Genomic DNA, 7,071 nt, shown 5'->3' on the forward strand with positions numbered 1-7,071 from the left:
ACTAACCACAGAAAGCTCAGAGATCAAATCACCTGGAAGTCAGAGGGTGGTTTGCCAAGTGAGGCTAACAGGAAGACATGCACTTTCTCACAGCAAAACGCCTTGCTGTGAACCAATGCAAGTTAAGCTGTGAAGCCTTAAAAAATATATTCCAGCTTATGGACACCAGAAGAGATGGAAACAGAAAAGCAGTAGAATGGAACTTCTCCCATTTAAGCCCCTTACATGAAGCTGTCATAATTATCCCATGCAAGCAATTCCTGCAAGCCACTGCAGAAAGTCATAGATGAGCCAATGAGAGGATGTGATTAAGACAGAAAATGCCTTTCTTCCACTGAAGTCAACCATCAGTGCCAGTACTTTGCAAGGACCTGGATCCCAAGGGGATGCAGAGGTTGCACCCACTGGCAGTGAGTAGTGCGAGCAGTTGTGGGCTTCTCTAAGATGCTGCTCTCTGTGCCTCCATTTCTGGCACAGACCAAAGGAGTCGGCAGTGGGAAACTCTGAGAAATGTTCTATTTAAAAACAGTTTTCCTGATTCATATGTTATTCCTCGCCTTTGTTTTTCCCAATGTTTCTTCTTTACTTCTTCTCTAACCTCTACAGGAACTGTGAAATCGGTATCAGCTGAAACAAGGCCAAATGTAGGGCACACTACATGGCATAAAAGATCCCAAAGGCTTTCTGATCTGCCCCTTACACCTTGTTCCCATCACTGGGGTTTAACATAAGTTTGTGTGTAAACAAGCATATCCAGTTCTGTGCATTTTCATGGATCTTGGATAGATTCCATCAGGTTATAGGTATATATAGGTATATATATATTGAGGAAACCAGAATAGATACATTTCTACTGGCATTGTTGTCAGTTCCTATTGGCATCATTACTTTTGCAAGCAGAAAATTGTCCTGAGCCTCCTTCTTTGCTTTCCTTATGCAAGCACATGCACACAACTCTTTTGTTTGTACATTTCCCAATTAATGCTGCAGGCAACATCAAAACCAAACCAAACCAAGTTTTTCAACAGGAGTTAAGAAAAATAAGTTTTAAATCACAAAAGCATCCTGTTTTGCTTCAGTTTCTCCCTTGTGTGCCACAGACTGGACTCCACCCTACCTGTTTTCTGAAGGGCTCACTATGAGCACCAGGTTTTGGAAACTTCCACATCATTATCTGCTCTACCACTTGCTCTCGAGGGAACGCAAGAAGGGGCAGCACTGCAGAGAATGGGAAAGAGGGGTTGACTGCTTGTGCTGCCCATGCACACCCTTCCCTGTTCCAGTCCTTCCCACAGCTCGAAGACCCCTCAATAGAAAAACAACAAGAAGAGGAGTCAAAGTGTGGGGGTTTTGTTTGTTTTAAATTACAGCAACTGCTGCAGTGTCATTCTCTGGCTGAAATGGAGAAGGTGCTGTTAAGCAGGGTTTCTATATGCCATACAAGGTGTAAGCGATCTTGACAAAAACTCTTTCTCTGACAAGTCAAAGAATATCCTAAGGAGATGCCAGGTCAGTAACCAGGAGCACGTGGTGGGACAGGGAGCTGGTGAGGCTGGATTTCCATGTTTTATTGAGAAAATGACCATGCAGATTGGATGTGGACCATACTTTGGTAACTCCTTGAGACAACTTCTGCGATCACCTTCCAGCCAAGGATAAAGGATGTCACCTGCACAGTACTGCCTAACAGGTGGTGTAGCACTGCCCATCCCCAAGGAGGCTGTGAGCTCACTCAAGGCATGCTACTGTGTTTGAAGAAGTAGACTGTAAGCATTAGTTTTTAACCTATAAACTTCAATAGTTGTTTTTCTCTTGAAAGGAACCAATATTAAATTTTAAAACATCACTACATGGTGTTAAATAAATAGGCTTCCGAATCAGTCTAACTGTACAGGATTGTACAGAGATCTTGGAGAAAACTGTTTCATTACAAACCTTGCTGGGATGAGAGGGGTTAAAACGTCTGCATAGGCTCCTGACTGCTTTCTTCCTTATTTCACAAACGGAATGTTCCTGTTTAAGTATGTCCTGGAGAACACCAGCCCAGAGGCCCACAAAGTGCACCCAGGACTTTAGCTTAATGCTGTGCCAGACAAACTGATGATCAAGTTTTTGAAGAAAGCCTGGGACAGCTGCAGGGAAGTGCTTGCAGTGCTCTGTGTGTCCCAGGGAGCACAGCTCACATAGGAACTCTGTACTATGTTGAAGCAAGAGCCTGCAGCCCTGCTGCTCCAGTGGATGAGCTCACAGCCCTGCACAGTGCTGAGGCAAAGAGCAGCCCTTTCTTCCCAAATCAGCAGGTAATGCTGGTGCATCACAGCAACGCTTTGGGTTATGCAAAATGCATCAGCTGAGGGTCCCATTAGGAGAAGGAATGCTAAGGGATGTTCTGAAGGTAGAAAGACAGGAAAAACATGAGAAAAACAGACATTTGTGTCTTAACAACTCTGGGTAGGACCTGTAGGTAAAAGCTGCAAGAATCTCTAGAATGGGCAGCAAAATGTGCAATAACAGATTGCTCCAGATTGTAAGGATCTTTCTAAGTCTCTGGTTGTAAGCACCTTCCAGCCCTTGGCAAGCACTATCAATATTACAGCTAGCTGCAGCCTTTTTTTTTTAATTGGACTTCATATTTATTCCAGTGGAAACTGCCTCCAAAGAAAACTGTTCTACTCGACTGCTGTTTGTTTTGGATGGTTTTGGTTTTTGGTGTTTTTTTTCTTAGCATTTCAAACTGGCATTTTGAGTAACATTTACTGTTTGCCTTTATTTTCCATTATTTCATGCTAAAATGAAATTCAATTGCTCACACCACTGCCTTCAGAAAGTCACCAAAGGCAACTGCTGCTTGGCATCTCCCCCACCACCTCCACTTTTTCCCCTGTACCACATGCTCTTCAGCCCAGGGAACACTGCAGTTTCTGTTGGTTAGTCTAAAAATACAAGGCGGTGACAAAAGGGCTGTTTTGCCCATCACGGTGTCCTGGCAGGTAGGCAGTGACTGCACTTGTGATTCTGCCACCGTTCTGAAAAAGCCCACTATGCAAACGTGTCTCGAGAAAAAACGCTCTCAAAACTCCATACTGCAGAAAATGAGTATTTCATTCCTGACCCACTCCAAAGCCAGGCGGATCCCCTACTCCAGACACACAGGCATACCTACACCGTAAAGACTCCCATCTTCCCCTCCACTCCTGTAGCCGGGCCAGCGAAAGTTCCCCCCCCCCGCCCCCAGCACCTCCTCGTCCGGCTCTGAACTTCCCTGCCGCTGGAGGGACACCGCCCCTGAAACGCAGCCACGTCTGAGGGAGGATGAAGGAAATTCGCCCGACAAACGAGATCTGCCCCTGAAACGCAGCCACGTCTGTGCGGGAGCCGAAACGAGACCCCCGCTCCGCGCGGAGCAGCCGCCCCGGGATAGCCGGCCGGGGACATCCCGCTCCGAAGCGCGCCCTGGCGGGGAGGGCAATACTGCGGTACTTGCCTGGCTCCGCGCGGAGCCCGCTGCTCAGCTCGGAGCGCTGCGGTCGAGTCATACCCGCGGCTGGGGCTCGGCGCCCCCCATGGTGCACGGCGGCGGCGGGCGGACGCGGAGCACCGGGGCCGCGCAGCGCTGCGAACGGGGCAGCTCCGCTGAGCATTGGCGGGGCGGGCCGGGAGGGAGACAGGGAGGGGAGAGGAGGGGCCAGGCGGCGGCCCCCTCCAGCCCGGCTGCTGCTCTCCGTTCTCGTTCGCGGGCAGAACAAACCGCCGACGCGCTCTGGCGGAACGACAAACTGGAATAAAAGCCCATCTCCTTCTACTCATCCTTTTTGGGTGTGGGCGTCAGAGGAACAGCCCGGTCTGCACTGGAGCATTACCAGCCCCACCCGGCAGCGTCCGCCGGCACTTCCAGCTCAGCACCTTCCCGGGAAACTCCGCGTGGTACAGCGAAGTGGAAACACACACGGGATGGGGGGGGTTGGATGAGGGACATGCTCCACATTCACCCCGGTTAGGATGAACCCACCTCTCTTCGTGTTCACCTGATAGTCCTCTTTGCCCAAAGCATTGCCGAAAATAATAATAATAATTAAAGAAACAAACAAAAAAAGACAAGAAATAAAAATTGTGTTGGGGAAAGCAGGCAGGATCTGCTTTCAGAAATCTGCATTTCTGTGCAGAGTTTAAGCACAAATTGTTGCAGGCCAGAAAACTACCAGGTGAAATGAACTTGGCATAGGAGGGGGCCCAGCAGATTGTCTCACTACCAATAGTGGTGCAGAGCCTCATTTTCAGCAGCAGGCATTGCTCAAGGGTAGAGTCAGAGATATGGAGAAGCTACCCCCCCCAAAAAAAAAAATTTAAAAAAAAATCACACTGACAGACATTTTTGTGGGCAAACAGCAGATGTGCCAAGATCCGATGGGGCCACCGACAGTTACATTCTTGTTCTGAAAAGCAGCTTAACTTGGAAGTTAGGGCACCTGAGCACAAAAGCATGGAAATAACTTCATGAGGTACCACTACTTTCTCCCATCACTCCCACCTCCAGATCTTTTAGACCAGCTGTCAGAAATAGCCTTGCCCACCTGACTTTCCACCTTCTACCATCAATATCAGCTTCTTGCTTTGCCTATGGCTGTGTGTATCATTCCTTATATCTGTTTCCACAGGTGGAGAGCTGTTATCTCATTATGAGAAATGCTTTCTTACCTTCCTTTCTGTATTTGTTTGACCTCTCCCTTGATCTTTCTTCAAGGAAAGCAGTTAATGACAATTGTGCTAATAGATTTTATCGTTACAATGCTTGTTGGCGTTACTGCAATGTGTTAGGCATTTTTTGAAAGAGGCCATTAAGCAAAGACTTCAGTCTCACTGACGGTTAAGTAAAGCACAATAGACACTAATTAAATTGTTTCTCTGAGATTTTTAAAGATTCTGTCACAGGAATGTTTTGCAGTCATGAACAGAGTGGGGAAGTACATAAATGCCCTCAGAGGGCAGCCTAGACTCCTTCCCATTTTCCATTACTGCACTCTAGCTTCCTGAAGGGAGGTTGTAGTGAGCTGGGGGTCGGCCTCTTCTCTCATGTCATTAGTGATAGAACCAGAGGGAATGGTTTCAAGCTACGGCAGGGGAGATTCAAGATGGACATTAGGAAGTATTACTTCTCAGGCAGGGTGGCCAGGCACTGAAATGGACTGCCCAGAGAGGTGGTGGGGTCACCAACCTTGGGGGTATTCAAGGAATGACTGGATGTTGTGTTGAGGAACACGGTGTAATGGGAGCTATTGGTAGTAGGTGGACGGTTGGACCTTTCCAACCTTGGTGATTCTATGATTCTGTGATTACTGGTGCCACTTCAAGTGGGATCTGCCCAGGTGGCTGCCTCGCAGGCTGAAGTATCTGAGGCTATTCATCATTGAGAAGACATGAAAAGCAGTGAGGGACAAATTTTTCCTCCCCCCATCCTTCCTTCCTTTTTTTTTTTTTTTTTTTTTTTTTTTTTTTTTTCTTAGTAGGAAGTTCTGTTTAAAACGCTTTCTAATTTGCACTGTGGGGGAATTATGTCTCTGTGGGGAAGTCTATTTGTGTAGAGAAAGACACTCAAGAGGCTATTCCAAGGTAAACAAATACCAGGGGTGGATGCTTTCATAGTTCTGTTGCGTTAGGAAATATCTGTGCTATAAAATTTTCTCTGAAGATGCACTGGAAGGAACATGTTACAGGAGGAATACGTACTCTAATCTATACTAAGATTTTTATCTCTTCTACGTTAAAGTTTCAATCACTCAAGGTTGTATGTAGGAAGTATGTGAGGTGTTAAATCAACTGAACTGTTAAAGATGTGCACAGCATCTCAGTCACGCGGACTCTTAGAAAATGAAGTGATTATTTAAAAAGTAAAAATAAATATGAGTCATGCTTTATTTGCCACTTGGTACACAGCAGTCAGACCTTTACACTTTTCTCAATGCTTATAAGCTCAGTTTCTAAACAAGTGTTATTCAGCATAACACATTTAGGGGGGAAAAAAGAGCAAAATAATGTAGCCAGTATAAGCTCACAGAGTATTAAAAAAGACAAAACAAAAACTCCAACCAAACAAACATGTAATCCCTCTCCTTCAGATCCCATTCTTATGGGAAATACCTTTAGAGGCAATTCCCATAAGTCAGAAGGTACAAATGGGCCAGGCAAATTTAATGTTGCAAACAACCCTAATGCTTATTTGTGCCTTTCATTCATATTTTTCTGGCATCTGGTTAAGTGGATCCACGGTCCTGTCACAGTTCTGCCCATTCTGATTAGGATTTCTTTCTAAAGTGTTAGTATCATTTTCCTAATAGAGTAAGTAGAAAAGTTTTCCCTTGTAGTTGGAAGTTCCCATGACTTCTGGGCTGAATAAAAGCCTTCATATTAAATAAAAATGCTCTAGAGCCCCTAAGCTTATTACACTCACTATGGTAGTTTAATGGAGTTCAGCTGTGTTTTTTTAATCTGCTTGCACAAGCAGTGTTTCAGGATATGTGTATGTTATAGATCAGCAATGTGTGAAAGAGAACATTTACCCTAAATTTTCAAGCAAACAGAGAGGATCTTCTTCCCTCCCCTTTTCCTCCTGCCAAAAACCATCCATGAATGATCATTTTCTGAGGAGCAGTTAATCTTCATAAGAATGGGCTCAGAAACAGTCTACTGATCTCCCCAGCTGGTTTGTTTTTATGGTATCACAGCAGCTGTGTATAGGATCAGACATGGAGGAAGAAAATATCAGGCTAGGTTACAAATCCTAAGCACTCTCTGTGAGGTATAGAATTAGTGATATGGAATTTAGGAAGGTAATCTCTTCTTGAGTTGTCTTCACTGGTGACTTAGTTGCTCCACTTCATCAGCCTGCCTTTCTGAATCACTCCACAATGTTTTTCTTCTCTTTTTTGAAATGTGAATAAACAGCAAGCATTTTTTAAAGATACAACTGCTCCAAGGCAGTCAAATTGGCTGCAAGCCTGGGTATATTTGAGAGGAATTCAGGTCTGGAAATCTGACAGCATCGATGCTCTTTAGGTCCCTGGTGTCTTTCAAAGG

General features: G+C 45.4%; 1 protein-coding gene across 6 annotated transcripts in view; it reads right to left on the reverse strand.

Annotated features, from left to right (window-relative positions):
* Positions 1-3,624, reverse strand: part of LOC107312593 (rho GTPase-activating protein 20-like) — a 32,897-nt gene extending 29,273 nt beyond the window's left edge. For 5 of the 6 annotated variants that reach the window (XM_085544388.1, XM_015860162.3, XM_015860164.3 and 2 more), the window contains exon 1: positions 3,485-3,624. The gene's annotated coding sequence lies outside the window, so the exon portion shown is untranslated. The remainder of the gene's footprint in view (positions 1-3,484) is intronic. The other variant, XM_015860166.3, reaches the window with a different exon arrangement.
* Between the last annotated feature and the right edge of the window lie 3,447 nt (positions 3,625-7,071).

The sequence above is a fragment of the Coturnix japonica genome, chromosome 4 (assembly GCF_054131305.1).
Source record: "Coturnix japonica strain WE chromosome 4, WE-NBRP24, whole genome shotgun sequence".
NCBI lineage: Eukaryota > Metazoa > Chordata > Aves > Galliformes > Phasianidae > Coturnix > Coturnix japonica.